Genomic DNA, 26,095 nt, shown 5'->3' with positions numbered 1-26,095 from the left:
GGCCTCGAGCATCTAATTTTAAGATAAATAGTAGGAGCGACAGTCCACCGTGATTTGAATAGTTTATGATGCCTTCTCGTGACAGTGCTGTGGGAGGTTATTGCCTCTGTCTCACAGGTGGAGGAAATGACGCTTCCTGGACTTGGACACTTGTCCTAGTGACCTCGTGAGTGACAGAGCCAGGCCACGTTCTCTTCCCCCAGCAGCCTGCTGCTTCCGAGTAGATTTGCAGCCTCCGTTCCACCTTATTAGAGCCAATTCTGCAGAAGAAAGTCTCTATTTTGAGTGGAAGCCTCAAACTTGATCTAACGCATGAGGTTTCATATTGGAAACAGGAAGAAGAAACATGTGCATAAATTGTGGGGAAATGGGAGGAATTTGCTGTGGAGAGAGGTGCATGTTCTAAACTTTGTATTAGCACTGTTGTCTATCACATTCTCCACATAATGACGCTGTAGATCCTTGACATTATTATTTACTGATTTCTTTATTTTTAAAATTTTTCTTTATTTTTTAAAAAAGGTTTATTTGTTTGTTTGAAAGTCAGAGTTACACAGGGAGAGAAGCAGAGAGAGAGAGAGGTATCTTCCATCCTATGGTTCACTCCCCAACTGGCTGCAACTGCCGGAGCTGCACTGATCTGAAGCCAGGAGCCAGGAGCTTCTTCCAGGTCTCCCATGTGGGTGCAGGAGCCCAAGCACTTGGGCCATCTTCCACTGCTTTCCCAGGCCACAGCAGAGAGCTGGATCAGAAGTGGAGTAGCCGAGGCCGGCGCCGCGGCTCACTAGGCTAATCCTCCGCCTAACGGCGCCGGCACACGGGGTTCTAGTCCCGGTCGGGGCGCCGGATTCTGTCCCGGTTGCCCCTCTTCCAGGCCAGCTCTCTGCTGTGGCCAGGGAGTGCAGTGGAGGATGGCCCAGGTGCTTGGGCCCTGCACCCCATGGGAGATCAGGAAAAGCACCTGGCTCCTGGCTCCTGCCATCGGATCAGCGCGGTGCGCCGGCTGCAGCGCGCCGGCCGCGGCGGCCATTGGAGGGTGAACCAACGGCAAAGGAAGACCTTTCTCTCTGTCTCTCTCTCTCACTGTCCACTCTGTCAAAAAAAAAAAAAAAAAAAAAAAAAAAAAAAAAAGAAGTGGAGTAGCCGGGTCTCAAACCGGCACCCATATAGGATGCCAGCGTTTCAGGCCAGGGCATTAACCCACTGTGCCACAGTGCCGGCCCCAATTTACTGATTTATTTCCATCTTTATTTGCAAGGGAGAGAGAGAAATTGAGAGAGATCTTCCATCCACTGAGTCACACTCCAAATACCTGTAACAGCCGGAGCTGGATGAAGCCCAAGCCTGAAACCTCCTGCTGGTTTCCTTCATGGGATGACAGGGACCCAAGTCCTTGAGTCACCAGGCCACAGTCACCTGGCCGTAGTCCAGGAAGTGCATTAGCAGGAAGCTGTATTGAAAGTAGAGTAGCCGGGACTCAGGCAGTGAGATGTGCATTGAGGGTGTCCCAAGCAGGGACTTAACTGCTGTACTGATACCCACCCCGATCCTTGACATTGAGAGAGATATTTATAAAATTAAAAAGTCAGTTTATGTATTGGATTTAATGAATTTTTCCTTATAATGAAACTAATGCATGTTAAATATAAAATAATTAGGAAATAGAGAAAAATCAGAATGGCAAATGTTATCATTTATAATCTCAAAATAAGCACTGTTTACTATTTGATGTCAGGGCCAGCACCATGGCTCGGCAGGCAGCATCCCATGTGGGTGCCGGTTTGAGTCCTGGATACTCCACTTCTGATCCAGCTCCCTACTAATGTGCCTGGGAAAGCCGTGGAAGATGGCCAAGTGCTTGGGACTCTGTCATCCACATGGGAGACTCAGATGAAGCTCCTGGCTTCTGGCTTCAGCCTGGCCCAGCCCCTGCCATTGCAGCTGCCAGCAGATGGAAGATCTCTCTCTCTTTCTCTTTCTCTCTCTCCTTCTATCTCTCCCTATAACTTAGCCTTTCAAATAAATAAATAAATAAATCTTTTTTAAAAAATTTGATGACTACCCCTTCTTTTTTTTTAAATATATGTGAACGTATATTGTGGCATTATGTATTTGTATCCAGCATTTTTAAGAAAATTTATTTGAAAGGCAAAGTGACAACGAGAGGGAAAGAAACAGAGAGAATCTATCTGCTGGTTCACTCCCCAGATGACTGCAACAGCCAGTTCTGGGCCAGTGCAAAGTCAGGAGCCAGGAACTGTCATCCTGTCAGTGGCAGGAGCCCAAGCACTCGGGCCATCATCCATTGCTTTCCCAGGAGCGTTAGCAGGAAGCTGGGTCAGAAGTGAAGCAACCCGGAGCTGAATCAGCCCTCTGATAAGGGATGCTGACACCACAAGCAAAGGCTCAGCTCACCAAAATGCCAGCCCTAATTTTTTTTTCTACTTAAAATCACACCATGAACATTTTTATTTTTTTATTTTTATTTTTGACAGGCAGAGTGGATAGTGAGAGAGAGAGACAGAGAGAAAGGTCTTCCTTTTGCCGTTGGTTCACCCCCCCCCCCATGGCCGCCGCAGCCGGCGCGCTGTTCCGATGGCAGGAGCCAGGTGCCTCCTCCTGGTCTCCCATGGGGTGCAGGGCCCAAGCACTTGGGCCATCCTCCACTGCACTCCCGGGCCACAGCAGAGAGCTGGCCTGGAAGAGGGGCAACCAGGACAGAATCCGGCGCCCCGACCGGGACTAGTGAGCCGCGGCGCCGGCCACACCATGAACTTTTAAAGTGAATTGAAGTATTCTTGGGACTGGCATTGTGCTACAGTGGGTTAAGCCTTTACCTGCGCCACCGGCTGTATTTTAAAAGGTCCCACTGACGAGGCAACTTGTGATGTAGCTGTTAAAGTTTTCATGCCATCTGCTGTTGAGAATCTATGCGGCCGGCACCATGGCTCACTTGGCTAATCCTCCCCCTGCGGTGCTGCCACCCCGGGTCCTAGTCCCGGTTGGGGCGCCATGTTCTAGTCCCAGTTGCTCCTCTTCCAGTCCAGCTCTCTGCTGTGGTCTGGGAAGGCAGTGGAGGATGGCCCAAGTGCTTGGATCCCTGTACCCGCATGGGAGACCAGGAGGAAGCCCCCGGCTTTGGATCTGCGCTGCACTGGCTGTAGCGGCCATTTTGGGGGGTGAACCAATGGAAGGAAGACCTTTCTCTCTGTCTCTCTCTCACTGTCTATAACTCTACCTGTCAAATAGAAAAAAAAAAAAAAAAAGAAAAAGAAAAAGAAAACCTATGCACAAAAGAATGTCCAGTTTCCTTGGCAACACAAAGGCCTTATTTCCAGTTCATGTCACTCTACGTACTTTGTCACGTTGGATCTCCAAGTTTCACTTATGATAAAGCACCAATTACTAAGGCCATCGCCTTCTGGAAACCAGAGGCAGGCGGCGACATCATTGCAGCTCCCTGTTTTCTGGGGTGATGGGGCACACAGCCCTGGGTAGGACTGGCTTCCCTTGGGAGAGATGGGCAGACTCTCTCAGCCAAACATCGTTATTTTCAACTTTTGCAGTGGGACAGGGTTTTTCGTGGGTCTCTAGTTATGAAACTTATTGCAGCGTCTTTGGCACTTGTAGTCTGATCCTTTGAACCTGGGCACAGGGGACCCCTTCTGTGAGCAGGGTGACCAGTGAGTGGCCAGGCAGTGTAGACAGAGCCATCGCAGTGGTATAGCGCTGTGTGCGGTGCCCCTTTCTGTGCACCATTTGGGGGCCTCCTTCGCTGAAGCGGTGCACAATGCACTCTGGTTATGAGCACTACTCCACCGAACACACAGAGACATGAACGTCCACTTATTTATTTGCATCCTGGTTCATGAAGACCTCTGCTGAAGTATAAGCGGAAATTAAAAAAAAAAGTTATTTTTTTTTTATGTATTTGAAAGGCAAATTGAGAGAGAGAGAGAGAGAGAGTTCTCAATCCACTGGTTCACTCCCAAATGGCTGCAATGGCCAGGACTGTGCCCGGCCAGAGCCAGGAGCTTCCTCTGGGTCTCCCACGTGGGTGCAGGGGCCCAAGCACCTGGGCCATCTTCCACTGCCTTCCCAGGCACCTTAGCAGGGAGCTGGGTCAGAAGTGAAGCAGCTGAGTCTCGAATCGGTGCCCACATGGGATGCCTGTGTTTTTGCAAGTGGCGGTTTTACCCGCTACACCACAATGCCTGTCCCTGCAAGTCTTTTAGGGGAAGAAAGGATCTTCATCCAATGAGAGCAGTGCTTTGCTTTTCCTCTTTTTTTTTTTTTTTTAAGATTTATTTATTTATTTGATAGAGGTACAGAGAGGCAGAGGCTGAGAGAAGAGAGAGAGAGAGAGAGAGAGAGGTCGGTCTTCCATATGCTAGTTCACTCCCCAGGTGATGGCAATGGCCGGAGCTGGGCCGATCTGAAGCCAGGGTCCTGGAGCTTCTTCTGGGTCTTCCATGTGGGTACAGGGGCCCAAGCACTTGGGCCACCTTCCACTGCTTTCCTAGGCTATGGCAGAGAGCTGGATGGAAAGTGGAGCATCCTGGACAGGAACCAGTGCCCATATGGGATGCTGGCACTGCAGGTGGTGGTTTTACCCACTATGCCACAGCACCGGCCCCAGAGCAGTACTTTGCTAACTTCTTTTTGTTTTGTCTGAAGGCAGAGGAGGGATGACTGCCTTTTCCTGTCCCCTGAGGTTCGATAATTTAAATATGCTAATGAGCAGTGAATTTGGGTGATGGAGGGAAGGTTGGCTTAAAAGAGCTATTTGATCTGCCTGGTAATCTGAATACTCGTTGTCTTTGAAGCAGCACTCATAGTTTGGAAGCATGCTAACAACTCACCAGTCTAAAACCCAGCTGAGACAGGAACTGACTTCTTACATCTGGGAGGTGAAAGGGGAGACTGTCCTCATGCCCCTTTCCATGTATTTCTAACCATCCTGGTTGTCCAGTTTCCTAACTCCTGCAGGTTACAAGTGACCTATCAGAGAGGGAAGAGGGGCCTCTCCTGGGCAGGCATGCTGAATTCAGTAGGAAGTGACAAAGGACAGCCAGATGGTGACGGAGGAGACATCACCAAAAGCAGATCAAACATCTCCAGTTGGAATTTACTCTGGAGTCCTAGTGAATGTTAGCAAATAGCTGTCACACACCCCAAACACTATCTTTTAAAAATTAGGTAATTAATTAATTAACTAATTTGAAAGGCAGAGAGATCTTCCAGCTACTGTTTCACTCCTGAAATGCCTACAACAGGCAGGGCTGGGCCAGGCCAAAGCAGGAACCCAAAACCCAATCTGGTCTCTGACGTGGGGGGCAGGGGCCCACGTACTTGAGCCATCCCTTGCTGCCTCCCAGGGTCTGCAGTAGCAGGAAGCCGGACTTGGGAGTGAACCCAGGCACTCTGATATGGGATGTGGGTGTCCCGAGCCGTGACTTAACCACCACACCGAACACCCGCTCCAAAGGTGAACAGCGTCTTGAGGATGTGACCCTGATGTGACCATCTTGTGGCCCAGTAGAAATGTTACTTAGAAAATGTCATCGTTGTGTGACAATCTCGTATGATAATGGAAGTTTATGATCGCGTCATTTTGTTTACATATTAACTTTCTGATTTTCAGAAGAGGGAAAATGCAAGGTATTGTGTAATACATCGTATTTAAAAATTTTAACTTTAAATGGTTCACATTTAAAGGGAAACTCCCTTAACCACCAGAAGTAATGCATTCCTTAAGTCAGCTCGGTAGCCAGGGTGATAATGTATTCAGGATAACAGAAGTTGTAATGAGGTGTTCTCGGTAGCCCATGAACCCTTGACTGAGAGAGAGTCTAAGTTGGCTGCATTACTTGGGAGGTTTTGAAGTTCCAGACATCATGCCACCTGCACCCAGCCTCCTGCTGCACCTGCCACTGCAGGGCAAACTCCTGCTGCAGCCCCCAACTCCTTCCAGCTCACTCCCGCCCTCCCAGCAAGTCCCCGTCTGCCCACTCTGCAGAGTGTTTGCTCAGAGCATGTCAGTTCCCTGTGCTGGCGCCAGAAGAGAGGAACCAACAGCCAGGACAGGTGCCGCTGAGGCCGTGGATGGCTCATTCTAAGCCAGGCCGCAGCCACAGCACGTCTCCCTGCCTTTTGTGCCCTGGAAGAAACTTGGTCTGTCTTCAGCGATAGCACTTCCTTTAAAAGACTGGTTCTGCCAGTTCCTGGGCTCCGATGACGACAGCCGACAGCGGGGCATCCATGAATGTATTCTCTGTTGCTTCCATCCTCTCCTGCAGCCTCCCTCACTCCCTTCCTGTATTAGTCAGTCAGAGCTGCTGTGACAAACACCCCAGGCTGGGCCGCTTCAACAAAGGGTTCATTTTCTCACCGTTCTGGGGACCGGAAGTCTCAGACCAAAGTGTTGGTGGAGTTAGTTTCCCCCAAGGCCCTGTCACCGTCTGTTTTCTGTTGTTGCAACGGAGCATCCCCGATGAGGTACTTCAGTGCAAAAGAGAGACTTATAGCTCACCATCCCGGAAGTCTGAGCGTGGTGCAGACATCTGTGTAGCATCTGGTGAGGGCCTCCTGGCTGGCACGGGGCAGACAGCGCAGGGCGAGATGCAGCAAGGGTGCTAGCCCAGAGTGCGGTCACATTCCCCACCCCCCAGCCGCCATCTATCCTACTTCTCCCCCAGGGCCCGGCCTCCAGCACCATTGACAGATGGCTTTAGGATTTGGTGTCGGCTGGAGGTTTTGGAGGGACAGAACCCCGGACCGCAGCAGCTTTTCTCCTTGGGTTGCAGCTGTCCACGCTCCCCCGTGTCTCCTCGTCCTTCTTCTGTGTGTGTTTGTGTCCTGATAGCTCCTTCTGATAAGGGCCCCCGGCTGATTGGACAAGTCCGTGACTTTGTTTTACTGTAATCATGCTTTTCAAGCCCTTGCTCCACATACTTGCATAGCCGCATTCTGAGGCACTGGCAGTGGGGTGGGGGGTGGGCCTTCAACGTAAGGACTGGGGGGGGGCTACAGTTTGGCTCCTCCACGCCTCCTGTGGAGTTAGCATCATCTGTTTACACCTGCCTTGTCTCATCCTCCTTTTTTTTTTTTTTTTCATTTTATCTGAAAGAGAAGGAGAGAGTCTTCCATCTACTGGTCAGCTCCTCAGATGTCCACAGTAGACAGTGCTCGGCCAAGAGCTTGGAATTCAGCCCAGGTGGTCTCTGTGAGTGGCAGGGAACCAATTACTTGAGCCTTCCCCCATGCCTCCCCGGGTGCCCTTTAGCAGGAAGTTGGAACTGGGCGCGGAGCTGGGACTTGAAGCTGGGCACTCAGATATGGGATGCTGGCCTCCCAAGCAGCATCTTAACCCTTGCACCCAGCACCCACCCCTTCGCCTGTTCAGTGCGCTCTGCTCATCCCCTTCCTCATTTCTGGGGGCAGGACGCATGCCTTATCCCTGCCTCATGTGTGTTCCACTTCCTCAGCCCAGGACTAGGATTTCTGCCGCATCTCGGGAGGGTCACTGGGCTCTCCCCGCAAGGGCTCCTGAGGCCCCTGTCCCTGTGTCTCTCGCTCCCTGCCCCTCCTCTCCCAGCCTTGTAGCCTGCCCCGGGTCCCCTCGGCCACTCCTGGCTCTCATCACGTCAGCCTGCTTCGGGCATTGTTCTCCTCTCCATTCGCACCTGCCCAGGCTCACGCCAGCACCGGGCATGCCTTCTGGGTTGGATTCCCTCTGTGCCTGCTTTGCTCATTTCGGTCTCCAGCTCTCAGTCACCCCCACTGCGAGCTTCCCTCCTGTGCTATTCCTCGGCTTTGGAAGGAGGCTGAAGCAGAGCAGAAGTTGCCTCCCAAGGTTCCTGCTTGCGCTCCCCTCGGGCCTCCCCCGGGCCTCCCCCCTTGCCGGCCTGCCCTGGTGCTTTACGTAGTCAAGGCCATCAGATACCAACGCCCACAACTTGCCTTTTTCCCACTGAAGTTTTGCAGGATGTTGCTTCTGCCCTGGTTCCCTTCCCTCCCTCAGGACCCGACTGATCCCCCTTCTCCCCCAAAAGCCATCTCGCTGCTCTGCCGTGGGCACACACACGCCTGCCTTCCAGAGCTGTTTTCCACTTTGTATACCTGCGCTCGCTGCCTCTCTGGATCCACATTCCTTTCCTTTGACATAAATTGTCTGGGTGGCTTCCCCATTCTAAAACCCCTTCCCTGGGTGCTGATACTTGGAGAGAGACTCTCCAGGGCTCTGTGTAGCAGCAGTTCTGCTGTGTGGGGCCAGAGAGCTCTTGGCTGTGGGGCCCTTGCACATCGGAGAGCGTTAGGCGGCATCCCGGCCTCGGTGCACTGGATACCAGTAGCACCTTTGATCTAATTTACGACAGCCAGAAATGTCTCCAGCGGGTCCTGAACATCCCCTGGGGCTCAGAATGGCCTGAGAACCCCTGGTGTAGATTCTGCTAAAGGCCACTTCCAATGTCACTTCGTGAAATACGGGCAAATCCACCAAATACCCAGCTACAGCTTCAGAATTTCTTCTGCAAGTATTGTTGATTACTATTCAATATGTATACATTTGCTATATTTATCTTCTTTTTTATCCTGCACGAATTCCATAATCCTATTTATTCTGTGAGAATTAGTCCCTAATACTTAGAGGTTTGTACTTAATGTTTGTGTGAATGAGGGATCACCATAAAACAAATTGACAATTCTTAAAAATGTGTATTTCCTTACCTTTCCACTCCAAGCTTTCGCTAAATAACTGCAGATTAAAATGGTCCTGCTACAAAATCCAGTCTAGAGCATTTGACCGAGACTCGTTAAGATAATTAAGTAGGCCTTTCTAAAATCTCTAGGCTGTTTCTCGATGGACTCACAGCAGCAGTAAGAAAATGCAGGCTCTGGGATCAGAGTGCTGCTTTGCATCGCAGGTTCCGTGACTCGCAGGCTGTGTGATGTTGGCAGTCGAGTGAGCTCTCCGCCTCAGCTCCACTGGCTGCAGAATGGGGTCAGTCACAGCCCCTGGCCTGAGATGAGGCCCGCGGACCCCGCGCCTGCCCTTGTGTGGCACCTGCCTTCTCAGCTGAGCACTTGAGCACTTCCCATCCTCTCCCGCCAGCCCTCTTTAACCGCTTGCTCCCTGGCCACCTTCCCACGCCTGCACCAGCTGGCTTTCCCCGCTCTTGTCTTCGTGCCTCTCCGCGTTACCACCACTGCCTGCCTTCCGGCTTGGGAGCCTCCACTGCTTGGCCCTTCTGCTTCTTCAGAGGAACTAGAGAGCCAGCGCCTGTCCCTCCCTCCTCTTTACCCACTGAAGGGCAGGCATTGCCCTAGGCTCAGCCTCCGGCCTCTCATTGTCCATTGTCCTGCCCCAAGACGTTTCTCCAGGTTTTCCTGAGTCTAGCCTCCTCTGCCACATCCCTGCCTGCTGGGGACAGGAGCCCCCACCCAGCCACTCACCCAAGCCCCAGATCGGGGATCACCCTTCATCAAGCCTCCATCTTCCCGCTCCACAACAAAGCTCCGTGGATCCTCCTGCCTCTGTTCCTGGCTGCCTGTCCACTCACACACACAGCAGGTGCCACACCCTCAGGTCCACGCTACAGAGGAAATGTTCCCCTTTCTCCTCTATTCAGTTGCTCAAGCTCTGTCTCCAGTCAACGTATTCCTCTCCACCTGTCCGGCCAGTGACTTCCCAGGTCTTCATTATCACTGAGATGAACCTCTCTGTTAATTCCTACCTAGCCTTGCGGGCCATCCTGGCTGCCCTCCTCCGTGAGCCCTGCGGTGGCCTCACCATTGGATCAACTCCAAGCCAGCTGCGAGGAGCACAGAGCGCCTGGTGGCCTGGCCCCCCGCTATTGCTCCAGCCCCATCTCTTGCTGCCTCCCCTCCTCCCTCCTCTGCAGCAGCTGCAGAGGGAGGTATTTGCAGTTCAGGAAACTGACCTTGTGCTGGTAGCTCCCTGCCCCCTCGGTCTGCAGCCTTCCCTCTCCTCTCCGCCCGCCCCCGGGGACACTGACGCATCTGTGTCACCTCATCCAGGCAGCCTTCTCGGACCTCCACATCTTTGTCTTTGGGATCCTCTTGCACCACAGAGCCCTTTTTCTTCTATCTCGAGGCTCAATGTCACCTACTGTCACCCTTCCATCCAAAATGGGTTCTCACCTCTGCCTCATTTAAAAAAAAAAAATTTATTTTCACCTATTTGAAGGACAGAGTGAGTGAGAGCGAGATCTTCCATCCACTGGTTCACTCCCTGGATGGCTACAACAGGCAGGGCTGGGCCAGGCCAACTCCAAGAGCCTAGAACTCAATCTGGGTCTCCCACGTGGGTGGCAGTGGCAGGGGCTCAAGGACTTGGGCTGCCTTCGCTGCTTTCCCCAGGCCACGAGCAAGGAGCTGCCTCTGATGTCGAGCAGTCGGGACATGAACTGGTGCCCATACGTGATGCCGCTGCCTTAGGAGGTGGCCTTACCTGCTATGCTACAACGCTGACCCCCAGTAGATTTTCTGAAAGTGGATTTATTGTTGTGAAACCTTGCCACAGTCAATTTCAGAACATTTTTATCACTCCCAAAAAAGAAACCCCTTATCAGGTTAGCAGTTGACTCCCCCCCCCCCCCCCCCCCGCCCCGCAATCCTCAGCCCTAGGCAGCCATTAATCTACTTTGTGTCACTCTAGATTTGCCTCCTCTGGATATTGGACGTAGATGGAATCATACATTATTGGCCCTTCTGGGCCTGGCGCATTTCATGAGTATGTTTTCAGGGTTCAGATATGTCAGTAACATATCAGTACTTCATTCCTTTTTATGGCTGAATATTAGCCCATGTGGGGATGTACCGCCTTCTGTTGAGTCATTCATGTGTGGATCTTTGGATTATGTTCACCTCTTAGCTTCCAGTGAATAGTGCTGTTATGAACACGTTCTGTGTGACCATCCGTTGTGCTTCCTTGTCTGTGTACCTGGGATTGGAGCTGCTGGGCTGTGCGATAACTCTGTATTCGACATTTTGAGGACTCGACAAGCTGTTTTTGAAGGTGGCACCATTAGTTGTAGAAGAGGGTTCCAATTTCTCCATGTCCTCTCATATCTGTCCTTTGGATTATAGCCACCTGCGTGGGTTTAAAGTGGCACCTCATTGTGGTTTTGGGAGCACAACTGTTTTTACTTTTTGGATGTTCAGTAAATATTTGTTGGGTGAATGCTGTTTATATGAAATGTGAACAAACAAGCCCTTGAGCAGGTGTTTTGACTTCCAGGTCTACCAGTTAGCTAGAAATGAGGAATATGGAACCCAGGTTCATTAGAATCCAATGTTTTTTTAAAAAAAAAATTCATTTATTTATTTATTTGAAAGGCAGAGTTACAGACAGGGAGAGACAGAGATCTTCCATCTGCCGGTTCACTCCTCAAATGGCTGCAACAGCTGGTGTTGGGCTAGGCCAAAGCCAGGAGCTTGGAACTCCATCAGGGTCTCCCACGCGGGTGCAGGGGCCCAAGCACTTGGTCCATCTTCTGCTCCTCTCCCAGGCGCATTAGCAGGGAGCTGGATTGGAAGTGGAGCAGCCTTCGAGACAGGCGGTGGCCCAATCTGATGTGCCACAATGCCAGTCCCAGGATCCAATTTTTAAATAAGACTGTTTTTCTCTCTTTGTATAGTTGCCAGTGCAATCTGGATGGCATTATAAAGGTGACAATTTGTTTCAAAAATTCTTGTAGCTTTAGAGGTTTGAGGATAGTGCAAGGAATAAGCTAAATTTCAAGTAAAATCCCAATTTTGATTATGTTTCGCTTCAAGAGCTGGCACTGAGTGGGAGTTCAGGGCAGGTTGGTTCCAGAATCAGAGGCAGGCAGGTAAATAAAGCAGTAGCACCCCTGCCCCCAGCAAGGCCGTCCTCTGCTCTCTCCCTGGCACCCAGGAAACTTAGCCACCAGTGCTGTGGGGCCTCTGTGGACCACTGTCCCTGCACACAGATCTGCCTGCAAAAAAAAAAGATTTTTATTTGGGGGCAGGGAGACCCATGGGGTGGGGGTGGGGTTTGGAAAAATGCAACTGCTAAGCTCTCCCTGGACAGTTTTCCTCGGTAAACAGTGGACCCTGGGAAACGTAACAGGTTCTGAAAACTTCGTTTTGACGACTGGAGTCAGAGAAAGAGCCAGCTGAGTCAGCTCCCTCTCGGGCACGGGTGCAGACCGCTTATCTTGCGGGTGAGGGAAGGGTCCAACTGCTTTTCCTCAGTTCTAGAGAGTTCTTTCTTGGCCAGGACCTGTCTAGGCAGTGCATCGCTGGATGGCCAGTTCCACCTGCAGTGGAGATGGGAGTGGGCCTCTGGCCATGCAGGGTGCCCACAACCCCTATCAGAGTGGCTGGGTTCCCGGTCTACCCTGGGAGACCACAGGTGATGGCTCAAGTAGTTGGGCTTCTGCCACCCCATGGGAGACCTGGATTGAGTCCCTGGCTCCTGACTCTGGCCAGACACTGCCCGGACTGTTGTGGCATTTTGGGGAGTGGTCTAGGCGATAAAAATACCAGTAAATAACCACGAAAGGCGCATCATGGGGCTCACAACTTCACGGTGTCCGAGGGTTCCTGGAGCCGGCAGGGTGCTGCCGAGGTCAAGGGTCAAGTAAATGGACAGAAGCCAGTGTCCCGGGCGGGTAACATCATCCCGCCCGGCCCAGTCTCAGACGCGTCATCCCAAGGCCTCCGCGTTTAGAAGTCGGGGTGTGTGTGTGGTGTTTGCTTGCGACTGCCACAAGCATCCTTATCTCTCAGGGGATGTTTTCACGGGCTGGGAACAGGAAAAGCACCGGCAGCTGGAGACGTGTTCGCCGCGGTGTGGAGGAAGCGCGGCCCAGGCCGCCGGGCGCGGAGACCCCTCGGCCCGGGGCCGCCCGGGCGCCGCGCCGCGGCGGGGGGCTGCGGGGCGGCTCGGAGCGCGCGGCAGGAGGCCGCTGAGTGGGGCCGACCCTGCGTGCGGCGCCCCTGGTGCCTAGCAGGCGACGTGGATGACACAGCATCAGCCGCGCCGTGGCGGGGTGGGGACGCAGGGCCGGGGGGCGCCCCCGCCACCCCAGGCCCGCGGCGGGCAAGCCAGCCGTCGCGGAAGCATCGTGTGCCGGGCGCGCGTGGGGGGCGTCCACAGTGGTGCGGCTGCTGGACGGAGAGCGCGCGCGGGGCTTCGGCCCCGGGAGGGGAAGGGCGGCGCCGGGCGAGAGGAGCAGCCCCGAGATGGGGGCGGGGTGGGGCGGCCGCCGCTGGATCCGCGGCCCCATCCTCTACGCGCCCCACCTGGACGCGGCGCGAGGACCGCGTGGAGAGGGCAGCGGCGCACCCCTCCTTCCCGGACGCCGCGGAGGCCTGGGACCCCTGCCCGCGCCGTGTCGGCCCGCACACGCCCCCCACCCCACCCCACCCCCACTCGCACCCCCGGCCCCCACGCCCCGCATCGCCGCCTCGCCCCGTCCACCTCCCTCGCAAGAGGGAAACAAACCGTGGAGCGAAGTGATGGGGAGCTGGGGGCGGGGAAGCCGCTCGCCGCGAGGGGGCTGCGGCGGAGGGGCGGGGGGCGGAGGAGAAGGTGGCCGGAGGGCTAGCGGCGGGGCCGATGGCGATTGCGCTCAGCTGCGGCCGCCCGGACCCTTGCCCTGGCCCCGGGCGCCTCCCGAGGGCGCGGGGCAGACCCGGGGCTGCGCTGTGGCGGGGGGTGCGCGCGCGTGTGCGGGTGTGCGAGTCTGTGGCGGGGGGCGCGCCCCGCCGCCGCCGGTCCGGGGGCCCCGGCTGCGGGCACCCCGCTCCCTGCGGGGCGGGGGCGGCGCTGGGGGCCGGCGGGTACCGCGGTCCTCCCGCCCGCCCCGCCGCGCCGCCGCCGCTCAGTAACACGTCCCCAGGAGACTCGCAGGAGCAACACGTGATGTGTCTACTTATCAGGGCGAGAGGGGGAGAGCGAGCCTCGGAGCGTGCGGGCGAGGAAGCGGGGCGGGGGGCCGGGGCGGGGGCCGGGACGACGGCTGGGGCGCGGGGGTCGCCAGCTCCTCGCCCACCGCCCTCCCTGCGGGAGAGGAGGAGGAGGAGGGGAAGTGACTGCGGAGTTGATGAACTTTGCACATCCAGAAACGCCATTTTGATTCCTTTTCCGGAACAAGTTTGCATCTCTCGTCGTCCTCTGCCCCCCCATCACCCCGCCCCCGAAGCCCCACCGGTCCCCACCGCACCATGCCTGGGGAGCCCAGCGCCCAGCGCGGCCGTAAGTACGCGCCCCGGGGGTTTCGGCTTGCGGGACTCGGGGGGTGGCAGCGAGCGAGATGTCTGGGCCACAGCCGGAGCGACTTTTTTTTTTTTTTTTTTTAAAGAACTTTTTGGGGATGGGGAGGGCGACGTCTGCAGAGCGCTGTAGTTTTGGGAACTCGGCGCGTCCCCGGAGCGGAGGACCCGCGCGCCCCACGCCGCACCCCGGGCCGGCTGGTGATGAGCGGGGCAGCCCTCTCCCCTCGGGCTGCGCGCCGGCTGCTGCTGCGGCTGCTGCTCCTCCTCCTCGTCCTCCTCCTCCTCCTCCTCCCCTTCCTCCGCTCCTTTCCCCTGGCCGAGCCGCCGGCTCTGCCAACCAGCTCCCAGCGCGAGCCGCCGCAGCGCCCCGCCAGCGGGACCTGATGCGCATCCATATTAGCCGTCCGAGCGCAGGAATCCGGCCCGACCCGCGCCGCCGAGTTTATTTTTAACCAGCACCGCCGGGGACTCGGATGGTGCGCGCACCGCGGGCCAGAAACATCTTCCCAGCGCGGCTCTCCATCTTCCGCCCTCGCTTCCCCCCCCATGTGGGAGGGGAAACTTTTCTCCTACATACTTTCGAGTGCCTCTCGGGGCCGGGAAGCGCGGGGATGACGGCGCCCGCCCGCTCGCCGCCGCCGCCGCCGCAAGGTACCCGGGGGGTGCCCGCCGTGGGGGGCGCAGGAGCGCGGGGGTGCCCGCGCGGGGCCGCTCGCTCGGTGGGAGCATCCGCCGCGCCCCTGCGCGCTGCGGACTTTGATCCTCCCGGGCGGACGGCGCCGGCCCGGAGGGGGCCGCGCGGCAGCCCCGGCGGTGGGGGTCACGCCGCCCCGCGCGCCCGGGCCGGGGACCCCGAGGGGGCCGGGCGCGTATTGTTCCCCGGCCCTTCCGCCGGCGGGGTCGGTGTGGTGGGGGGCGCCTGCATCGCGGGGTGGGGGTGGGGGGCGCCTGGGCGGCCGGCGCCGTGACGAGCACAGGAAGGAGGCCGGGAGCATCCGAGGCGGGGCCGGCCGCCGGGGCCCGCTCCGCCGCCCAGCTGTGGAGCGCGCTCGGAAAAACTTTTGTCCGCCGCCCGCTGGACCAATTTTTTTTTTTTTTCTTCTTTCGCGAGTTCTGGGGCTTCCCTCCCCTCCTCCCATCCCCGGGTCCCCAGCGAGGGCGGGGTGGGGGCTGGCGAGAGCGGGCCCGGTGCCCCCCACCCCCGCCGCCCCGCGCGGGCCCGGCCCCCCGCGCCCCCTCCCCGCTCGCGGTCTCTTAGGAAACTGCGAACTTAATGGTTGCTAAGGAGCAGGGGAGGTCCTTCCCGTCGCCGGCCCCCTCCCCGGGACGCGGCGACTTTGGCGCACGGGGCCAGGGGCGCGCGTCGAGGATGGCACCGGCTGCCCCCGGGCGCGCGTGCATGCGTGCGCGCGGGGCACCCCCGCGGGAGCGCGGCTTGACAGGCGCGGCGTGGCGGCCCCGCGGGCCCCCGTCGGCCGGTGCATCGGTGATGGGTTATAAAAGAGGAGGAGAGCGTTTCTCCTGGCTCAGCACATTTGCCCTCCCTCGCTGGTCAGGAGATAGAACGTGAGCCCAGATCCGGACGAGCAGTTCGCATTCCATTACGAAATTCTACACGGCTCCGGAGCCAGCCGCCGCCGCCGCGGCTCACGGTCGGGGCACCCCGAGGGCTCCGTCTTCCTCCTCGTGCGGGGGATGCTGCTGCGAGCCAGCCGGCCGAGGCCGCAGACGCGGTAGTGCCGGGGCTGGGACGCCGCCGGTCCCACCCTCGTTGTTTTCCAAGTGCCTGGACGGGAACTCGGCGCTCGCCGAGGTCTGCCTGTTGCATGCGGATGCTGCGAGTGGCGAGCGGCCGCCGCCTCGGGAGACTTCACTTTTTTCCTTTATTTTTATTTATTTATTTATTTATTTTGCAGAAGCTGCGTTGCTAATGTGCGTGCATCCTTGTTATTTTTTTTTTTTTTTAGATTTTTTTTTCCTCGTACGGATGTAGCTGTCGGTGTGTGTGTGTGAGTGTGCAGGTTTTTTTCTGAGATAACTTTAGTTGAAGTGGAAGGTGTAGGAAAACAACCGGGAAGAAAAGAATTTCCTTTTCCCCCTCCTCCACACCCGGGTAAAGCATCCTCTAGGTCTGCTGGTTTTGGGAGTAGGCAGGTACGGTTTCTAAGGCGAAGCTTAACCCGGAAGTCTGAGCTGGAGGCAGAAGTCTTGGCTGAAGTACCTCCTTATGTGTGCCTTTGCTTCCTTCTTTCTTTTCTTTTTTTATTTTATTTTTTTACACTTAGTTCTGTACTTTCAGGAATCCACAGAACCCTGGAAGGGATGGGTTGGGAGTGCTCCCCAAGTAACGTATGCAAAAGTGGACCCCTGATTTCAGCTTTTTGTTTTTTTTTTTACCTCTGCCCTTTGGAGAGAGCCTTCTGGGTACCCGCTGATGGGTCCTGCTTTGATGTGCTTTTGAGCTTTGGTTACACTGATGAATTAAACATTTGAATGGCTTTAATCAAGTTTTAAATGTGTGAAAAAATACCACCACCATCCCCCCCCCCCCCCCTTTTACAAAAGAAAGGGAGAGAGAAGCTCTTTGATTTAGGTATTTGTTTAGCTTGTGCTCCATTTTAGGTTAATGAACTTGCGCCGTCTTATCATTCTTAAAGTTACCGCTCGACCGGTTGTATTTTAGGATGTTTTTAAAGAGGATTGGCCGGATATGCGATACTCTTATGAAATGCTGCTGATAACTCTCGGTTCTGGGGAGTGTCTTTCCCTGGGCTTTCCTAGTCGCCACTGCATTTGGCATCAGAAAATCAGACTCTGGACCCGGGTGCCAGACCCGTGTTTGTTGTGTGAGGAGGAGCCTGGGTCTGGCTCTGTGGTACAGGTGGCCCATCCGTTCCTAACTCTTTGCATCACCCAGCGAGTGACCGTTTGATCCAAGGGTCTCTCCTCTTCCATTGCTGCAGAGTCCCAGGCCTCATTTGCATCCAGCACAGGTATGGGGGAGCTGGGGTGGGGGTGGGGGGGAGAAGCCTACCTCTTATAGTCCCACATCTGATCAGCAGCTGTTTCCTGGTTCTCTGCTGTACCCGGAGCACCAGCCTGCCCACGTGTTTTCTTGCTGGCTTTCACTTTTACTCTTCAACTGGGAGGCAGTATGTGGGTCCACTTCCTAGGTCAGTTTGAAAGTCTTTGCTTGCTGCCCTAGTCTCACTTGGTAACATCAGTCCCTTCGGCTAAGGAAATTTCCTAGTTAGTCAAGTAAAATTAAAAAAAAAAAAGGCGTACCCTTTCAGAGTTTTGCATGGCATAAAAATGAATACATTTGACTCCTACAAAAATTGGTTGAAACATGTTGTCTACAAACAAGTGAATCCTTTTGGTTTTTCTATTCATTATCCATCTGAAAAGTAGGTGGTGCTTAGAAGGTCATAGGATAAGGGTTGCTAAGCAGCTAAACAGAAGGATGCTAAAATTAACCGGAGCATTTTTGAAAGCGAGTCCACCCCTGTTTTACGTTATTTGCTAGGTTTAATTAATTTCTGAATCCTCTCTGCCCTTTGACCTAAGGAGGTAGGTTGGTAGAGTTTGTTTTGCTTTTGTTATTATTTTAAAATAATGTCTCTCTCTCTCTTTTGTAAGGGTCTTTAAATTCAGTACTCTGAGCTGCCCTGTGGTGTCAGGTGGCAGTGTATCTGGGCCGACTTCTTGTCGGTGACCGAGTGTGTACGGTTGATCCTCTCCAGGATACATATGTATAATGTCAGTTTATTTCACATATTAATGAGTTTTTGCTTTTGAAAATTTTACAGGCCCCTCACAGTGATTTGCATTCAAAAGACAGAAGTGCCATGCAGTATCAGCAGAAACGGTGCAGTTTCTCCTGATACAAGGGACTGTGTAGCCTGCTCTGGGTTGGGTCTCCCTGGGACTCCTCCATCACCCCCTCCCAGTTCGCAGATACCTTTAAAAAAATAATTGCTTTGGGTTTGGAAGGACTGGCCCACTATTGGACGGCAGAGTGAGCTGTGATGTACATTGTGTTTCTGCTGCAAGTATGTTTAAGTCCGGGAGTTTGTCAGCGAGATGAAATGGCCGGTAGCCGTCATGTCTTGGCTGAAGGCCTCAAGGTGTTTGTGTACCTCTGACCCATCGGAACAGGCAGTGCTGAATTGGATTTTTTTATACCCGAATCTAATAATTTGGACACTGGTAAATGAGTTTTCTCTTAGGTTTAGAAAGTGAGTTTTTTTTAAGTAGAAATAGCCACGGCCGCTGTCTTCAAACAGCAGAGGTCAGGGAGTGATTGCCACGCCCTGGGGGCGGGGGCCCATAAATCAGAGGAAAGGTGTGTGTGACACAGCAACCCCGGAGGGAGGCATACGATGTGCTTTCTGAAATGCTTCGCTTACTTTTTAATTTCCCCTCTTCCAGAGAAGGCCGGCTACAGACAGGGAAGCCGTGTGCTGATGTTTTCATTACTGCCGAGGTAGAAGAATGAGGAAGGCGGTGGTGGGGGGAGCTTTTCCCGGTGTCGTGGACCTGAGTTCATCTCCGTTTCTCGCCTCACGTTCCTGGAGCGTCCAGCGTGCCCTGGGCTGCAGCCGGGTGCAGCTGGAGGTTGCGCTGGGCCCCGGGTGGCGTGGGTGGGGGGAGGCATCTTGTTTTTGATTTGAGTGCAGGGTGCAGGTTAGCCGCCTCCCCGGCAGTAACGGAGGCAGGCTGTGAATAGGTGCCTCAGACAAAAGCTGGGGCGAGGGTGGGGACTGTTTGTTCAGTGTGATTCTAGCCAGTACTACTGAGAGAACTGGAAAACCTGTGAAGTCCCGGGCCTGGGGGCTGGCTGCTCCTGCCGGGATTCACCTGTGGGCCGCTGCGCCTGGCGGGGAGGAGGGGGAGAATGAAAACCCCCACTGGCTTTGTCAGACAGCCAGACTGGAGAGGAGAAGTCTCCGTGGGGGTAATTAGATAAAGCTTTTAAATGCTCTATTTGCTTTTCCCCTAGCTTGCTTGGATTACATCTCCTTTTGCAGAGATTGTGGGGTAGGATTATTATAAAAACGTGGGGAGGGCAGGATTTTTACAGAAATATTGGAGACATCTGGTAGCTTAATTAGTTAAAAAAATTCCTTGTTCAGGTGTTCCCTTCTTGGACTGAGTTGATTTTACCGTGCTTTTAGGAAGGCCGTTTGGCGTGTTTGTGCTCAGAGCAGCCAGTGGGGGCTGGGTGGGTTTGTTGACCCATTTTACAGCTGCACCCGTGGGCTGGTGAGAAATCAAGCCCAAATCAAGCCCGGGACCCAGCATTCCTGACGCTGGCCTGGCTGCACAGAGCAGCTGCCTTTTGGAGTTAGCTTGGCCCAGGGGACTTAGCTGTAAATATATACTGCCTGTTTGTCTCCCTCTGTGTTTGCCCTCGCTTTGCTTGTCAGGCCAGATGCTTCGCACAGCCATGCTGTGGTTCTATTTCAAGGTGTATGGGAATTTTTAAAAGACACGTTTGCTTTTGTCAGCCTTTCTGTGGATGAACGAGACTCTACACACATCTTTTTGGTGGCTTTTTGCTAGCTCGTGGAATTGTTGTAAGCATAAAATAAATGTTCCAGAAAGTCGAAATCTATATATGGAAGAAAGGGGTATATTTTGAGCACAGGAAGGTTTTGTGGGTATCCACTCTGGATTTCCTCTCCAGAACTGTGCACAACTCCATTCCCTTAGGCACAATTTGCCCAGGAGTTTATGTCGAGATTGGGGAAATGCAAGCACTTTTCTTTCTGTTTGGATGCCGGCAGACAAACAACTAACAGACTCTTAACGAGGTTCCTGTGGGGATGGGTTTGGAGGGGATAGGCAGGTGGTAACCTTGGGACTCCCTGGCCTCTGCCTGGCGTTTTTGCAACATCTGAAGACATTTTCCAGGGTCTTATTCCGGGCAGCGTTGCTGCTGGCCCTGAGTGGGTGAAAACCAGAGACGCTGCCCCCCTTGCCCCCCATAACCCAGGCCGAGACAGCCTGCTGCAGAAGCCGCGTGGCCGTGGCCCGTCCGTGGCCCAGGTGTGCTGCCTGTGTTGTATGCCTTCTGTTTGGAGACCAGGAGGAGTTCCATAAAGCAAGGGAGCTCTCGTTACATGCCTGATGCCTGTCGGGTCTCCCAGAAAACTTGGGGGACAGGAAAACATTAAGTGGTGTTAACTATCTTTGGAAACTCCTAAAACAAACCGGATTCCGCCAGCCTCCTGCGGCCGCTCCGCTGGTAGCTTCCGTTGCTCCAGAGACCTGCCCTGGTGCTGTCGTCTGCCTGCTCTCCCTCATGTTTTACCTGGACTATCCCCCACCCCCAACTCCCCACCCCCACTTCGTTTGGAACTAGCTGCTACTTGCTTGATGTTTGTCCACTCTCAGTCACCCTCATTCCGTTTTCTCAAGTTTTCTTGCAAACTTCTCACTTGACCGTCAGCCCCATTTTCAGGTCAGAGTTTCTGCTGTCGGTCCCCACCGCACTTGGGCAGGCTGTAAGGGGTTGGCTGGGAAGGTGGGGGGCAGCGGCTGCCATGGCTGCCAGGGATGGGCTGGGAGTCGGAGGGAAGGAGGCGGTGGTTACGCTGATGTCCCTGGCATCCCTGGACCCCAGACCAGAAGAGACACCTGGTGTAGTGACACAGCTTCCACCTTGCTCCTGGTCCTCTTCCTCAGGCACACAGGCAGGAGGCGTCCAGGAGGGGCCCTTGGAGTGGGAGAAGGCGGGATGAGATGGAGGCTAAGTTCCGGAAAAGGAGGAGCTGCGTGTGTTGAGCAGACATGTGCCCCCAAAATGGTCTCCCACTTACCATCTAGACGTCTGGGGCTCCTTTTTTTTTTTTTTTTTTTTTTTTTTTGACAGGCAGAGTGGACAGTGAGAGAGAGAGAGAGACAGAGAGAAAGGTCTTCCTTTGCCGTTGGTTCGCCCTCCAATGGCCGCCGCGGCCAGCGCACCACGCTGATCTGATGGCAGGAGCCAGGTACTTATCCTGGTCTCCCATGGGGTGCAGGGCCCAAGCACTTGGGCCATCCTCCACTGCACTCCTGGGCCACAGCAGAGAGCTGGCCTGGAAGAGGGGCAACCGGGACAGAATCCGGCGCCCCAACCGTGACTAGAACCCGGTGTGCCGGTGCCGCAAGGTGGAGGATTAGCCTAGTGAGCCGCGGCACGGGCCCTGTGGCTCCTTTTACATGTCCAACCAGAGGACAGACCACAGCAGTGTGCAGATGTCCACTGTCCCAGAGGTGCTCAGTGCAGCCAGCTATTTTCTTTTTCCCCCAGGGGTTGGAATCTCTTTAAGAACTGATTGGGTCATCTGGGCCAGTATGGCTGGAGGCAGAGTAGAACAGAACAGGAGCCCTTATAAAATAAAACGTTTTTGTTTATTTTCGCTTATTTGAAAGGCAGACTTGACAGATCTTACATCCTCTGGTTCACTCCCCAAAAGGCCAGGAGTGTGGCAGGGGCTCAGGCACTGCCCCCCAGGGTGCATTAGCAGGAAGCTGGATTAGAAGCGGAGTTCCTGGCCTGGAACCTGTACTCTGATATGAGACGTGGGTGTCTTACCCTACTGCGCCGTGGCAGGCACAGGCCCCCGCAGCCACCTTTGCCGTCCTCACTCGGGAATGAGCCATGCTCCTGTGGGGCGCTTTGCATCCTGGGCCTTCCCGCCCTCTCGTCCGACCCACAGGCTGATACCTCCCGACTCTCCATGCACTGCTTCTCGCAGACTGGGACCATTTGTCACCAGATTACCCTGCGGGCGTTTGTAAAGTCGGCTTCCTCCCTCCTGGAAGGTGGCCTTGTGGGCCGGGATGTGGACACATCCTGGAGTTGTGTCTTTCCTCAGCCGCATGTCCACTTGGCCACCAGAGGCTCAGGGAAGCCTCCCCAGCCTGCTCTGAGAGTGGCCGCCCCTTCCGTGGCTCCTTGCTGAGACCCTGGTGGCACACTTCTCCTGAGCTAATTTTCTACCACCAGTGTCTCCCGAGCGCGGTTCATCTTACGCTTTCTCTACTGCCAGGGTCCTCGTCCTCAAAAACCAAAGCCGCCCATGTTACTGGCCTTTGTAAAGACATCTCTTGGCCCCCTTTGTGGGAAGAAGTCCAAGCTCCTTTGCTTGGTGTACAGGGACTGTGGTCCCAGCTCTTGCCCCCTTTCACTCTGCTGCGTCCCCACCCCCCACCCCCTCCCCCAGCAAAGGATGTTTCTCTCTCTGCTTGCAGGGCCCTGCGAGGTGGGGAGCAGGTCCTGCTCCGGCAGGCCCCTCTGCTAACAGATTCTCGCCCCCTGCACCTGGCACAAATGCTGTGTGGCTGGTGCGGACTCCATAATGTGTGTTGGTTTCTAATACAAAAGCTGAGCGTTTTTGGAGAAGAGCCACGTGTGATTTGGATGCTAAGGCCTAAAGTAGGAAAATTCAGCAAAGGGAACTAACGTGTCCAGCACGCTCAACGTGGAGATGTTGGGTGCAGCGTGCTCACCAGTGGGAAAGACGTTTGCATTACAGACATTCTAACGTAAAAGTTGGCTCAGCTTAATTTGAAGAGAGGGGGAGAAAAGTCTTTGTTAATGCCTGGTTGCGCTCTAAGCTGTCACACTGGGCCTTTGCTAATTATCACCACTTTTCATGGCTCTTGGTTTGAAGTTTACATTAAATAGGAGAGATGGGCACGCAGATCAAAGACCAGAATCATTTCGGAGCTCCAATGTGTGGGCCCATTTTCTCTGCTTAGTTAGAGTTTTGTTTCATTAGTGGTATGAGTTAATGGGAGTGTTGGTCTGTGTATAATTTAGCTTCTCTTTTTTTCCGTTACTCCTTGGATTTAAAGCAAAATGCCAAACCAGAAAACCACAGAGTATAGCTCTTGTGTGTGTGTGTGTGTGTGGGGTGTGTGTGCACGTGCAGTACACATACTTGATAAAAGTTGATTATGGTTATAAAAATTGTTTTAGGGAAGCTGCCTTTTTGCTGAAACTTTATTGTTAAAAAAAAAAACCAAACACTTCTCTGAATATGCAAAATCATCTTAGCATAGCAGCTATTCTTAACTGTCTCTTAACAGAGGCACATAGATCTTAGAAGCAGGGGCGGTACCAGGAAGATGGAGTGGGTGTTTCAAAAGACAAGGTGAACCTCGTGAATGGGTTTCCTGTTCAAACAATGAACCGAAAGAAAGAAAAACCCTTGCAGGGTGGAACTTCTTAGTATCTTTAACACAGGGTATAATCCTAGTTGATTAGAAATATATAACTAACCTTAAATATTTTTTTAAATTTTATTTATTTGAAAGGCAAAGTGACAGAAAGAGGACAGAAACCGATCTTCCGTTTGCTGGTTCACTCCCCAGATGGCTGCGACAGTTGGGGCTGGGCCAGGCTGAAGGCAGGAACCTGAAACTCCGTCTGGGTCTCCCATGTGGGTGCAGGGGCCCAAGCACCTGGGCCATCTTTTGCTGCCTTCCCAGGCGCATTAGCAGGGAGCTGGATTGGAAACAGGGCAGCTGGGACTCGAACCGGCGCTCTGGTACGGGATACTGGCCTTGGAGTTGGCTTACCCCGCTGAGCCACAACCCCGGCTCCTAAATACCTTTCAGTGTGTGCTTCCCTCCTCACTAGAGTTCTGGGTCAGATCTGCAGGTATTTTCACATACAACATTCTAACTTGGTTTTATTTCTAAGAACGCTTGCATATTTTCCTCCCTGGTATAGAAAATAAATTTTTGAAAAGCCATTTTATCTTTCACTTTAGGATTTTTTTAATGGTTGTTTTGGGAGATAACTTTATAAAACTGTTAAGTGAGCATCTCAAACGGTTTCCCATGACTTGTTAGTTAAATCTCTTGGTAAATCATTCCGCTTAAAGTTTTAAACTGAGTATAATTTAAAGGAGGCTTAACTTGCACGTATCTGGATTTGATCTGTATTTAAATCATGAAAATGAGGTTTCTGTTGTTAAAGAGGCCAAGCTTCAAGAACCTTCTCCCCCAAATTCATATCTGGTGGGATTCAGGATCAGATTCAGACTCCTTAAAAAAAAAAAAAAAAAAGGATTTATTTATTTACTTGAGAGGCAGAGTTACAGAGAGAGGTCTTCCATTCGCTGGTTCCTTCCCCAAATGGCTGCAACGGCCAGGACTAGACTGGACCAGAGCCAGGAGCTTCATCTGGGTCTCCCATGTGGGTACAGGGGCCCAAGCACTTGGGCCATCTCCCGCTGCTTTCCCAGGCCACTAGCAGAGAGCTGGATTGGAAGTGAAGTGGCCAGGACTTGAACCGGCGCTCACATGGAATGCTGGTGTCACAGGCAGAAGCTTACCCACTATGGCCACAGAGCCAGCCCCTCAAGTGCCTTTTGGAGAACATCTTGCCAATCTCATAGTTTGCCAAATTTGCCAATCTCATAGTTTCTGTTTTTTAGCATTTACAGATTTTTATTTGTTAAATACTTGAATAACAGCTACATGAGGGCATGGTGAATAAGCCCCAACAGACCAGATGAACACCCAGCATGTTGGTCTTGTCTGTGTCTTGTCTAAAAGTTAAGTGTGACGCAACGCGTGCAGTGAAGTTAGAACTCTGGGGGAGGAGTGGAGCACCCTGGGAGGGGTGGCAAGCAGGTTTCCCAGCAGAGGGTGCTGGGAGGCAGGTCAGGCAAGGCTTTCCAGTGGAGGATGCTGGGAGGCAGGTCAGGGAAGGAGTCCTATGGGAAGTGGTGTTTGTGCTGATATCTGAAGGATGGTGAGAAGAGGAACGAGTGCTTCCGGGAACAGCTTGGACAAAGGGCCTGGGGTTGTGTGTCTGGAGAAGTGAGAGCGGCTCAGTGTTGGAAGAGGGAGGAGGCACGGAGCCAGTGAATGCTGGGAGGAAGGCAGGGGTCCTGGAGCGTGCCGCGTGGAGTTTGGGTTTTCAAAAACTTTTCCATAAGGTGCTCTGGGAAGCCGTGTGAGGTAGCAGGCCTGGCGAGCTTTGCGTTAGTAAGGAGCAGTGACCAGGCTAGGAGGAGGCAGCTGTTGGACCTCCGTTTACAAGATCAGTTGGGAGGCCGGCTTTTGAACACGTTGACAGCCATCGGGGGCCTGGAGTCTGATGGCAGGAGAGATGAGGAGCTCAGACAGACTTCAGAGAGATTTAGGAGGGAGGCAGACAGGCCAGGAGGGGCGTGGGGGCGGGGCGGGGCCTGCGTGGCTTCTGGAGCGGGGTGGGTGGCGGTGCCTGTCTCTGACATCGGAACCCTGAATTAGGTGGGGCTCAGGAGCCCTTTCCAGTTTCGTCAGCCTTCTCCTCTCGGGCGGCTTTGGTAAGGCGCAGGCCCGCGTGGGTGCAGCATGAGAGGCGCTTACATAACTGTGGGTGAAACGGAAGCTCTGCTGCTCACCTGTGGGAACGGAGCAGCGGCTTCCTCCTTCCCGCTGCTCCTCCTCTTCCTCCTTCCCTCCCCTGGTCCTGCCGCTGCGGGGACAGGGTCTCTGAGTGGTCCCGGGATGAGGCGCACACCCGAGTCTTCAGGGAGCCGGCCTGGCTCCTGTGGGCGCTGCTTTACCTGGCCTCTGAGTTGAGGCCCCAGGAAGAGGCTTTGGGGTGAGAACCCGCCGGGGCCTGTTAAGAGTATGAGAGCGCCTTCCACAGCCGGACTTTGCCACTTCTTCCTTAGCTGGAGCCGCACACAGGACCTCCGTGGTCACCTGACACCCTCAGTGCCTTGGAGTTGCATCAACATTTTGCTTGCCCGGTAATCTGTGTGAAAACAAAGTTCATTCAGTGAACAGCACTTGGGTGCCTGCTCTGCTGCCTCTGCAGTGGCCCTCG

General features: G+C 54.2%; 1 protein-coding gene across 7 annotated transcripts in view; it reads left to right on the top strand.

Moving 5' to 3' along the window:
• The window catches only part of RREB1 (ras responsive element binding protein 1), a 179,389-nt gene that overhangs the window by 31,231 nt on the left and 122,063 nt on the right, over positions 1-26,095 (top strand). For 2 of the 7 annotated variants that reach the window (XM_070074453.1, XM_070074444.1), the window contains exon 1: positions 13,914-14,251. The exons of 1 other annotated variant lie outside the window; for it this stretch is intronic. The gene's annotated coding sequence lies outside the window, so the exon portion shown is untranslated. Of the gene's footprint in view, positions 1-13,913; positions 14,256-14,338; positions 14,923-26,095 lie in introns of those variants that run through there. 4 more of the 7 variants (XM_070074449.1, XM_070074448.1, XM_070074446.1 and 1 more) reach the window with 3 other exon arrangements.

The sequence above is a fragment of the Oryctolagus cuniculus genome, chromosome 5 (genome assembly GCF_964237555.1).
Source record: "Oryctolagus cuniculus chromosome 5, mOryCun1.1, whole genome shotgun sequence".
In the NCBI taxonomy this organism is placed as follows: domain Eukaryota; kingdom Metazoa; phylum Chordata; class Mammalia; order Lagomorpha; family Leporidae; genus Oryctolagus; species Oryctolagus cuniculus.
The sequence above is the reverse complement of the archived record's forward strand: the minus strand, read 5'-3'. Positions and strand labels throughout refer to the sequence as shown.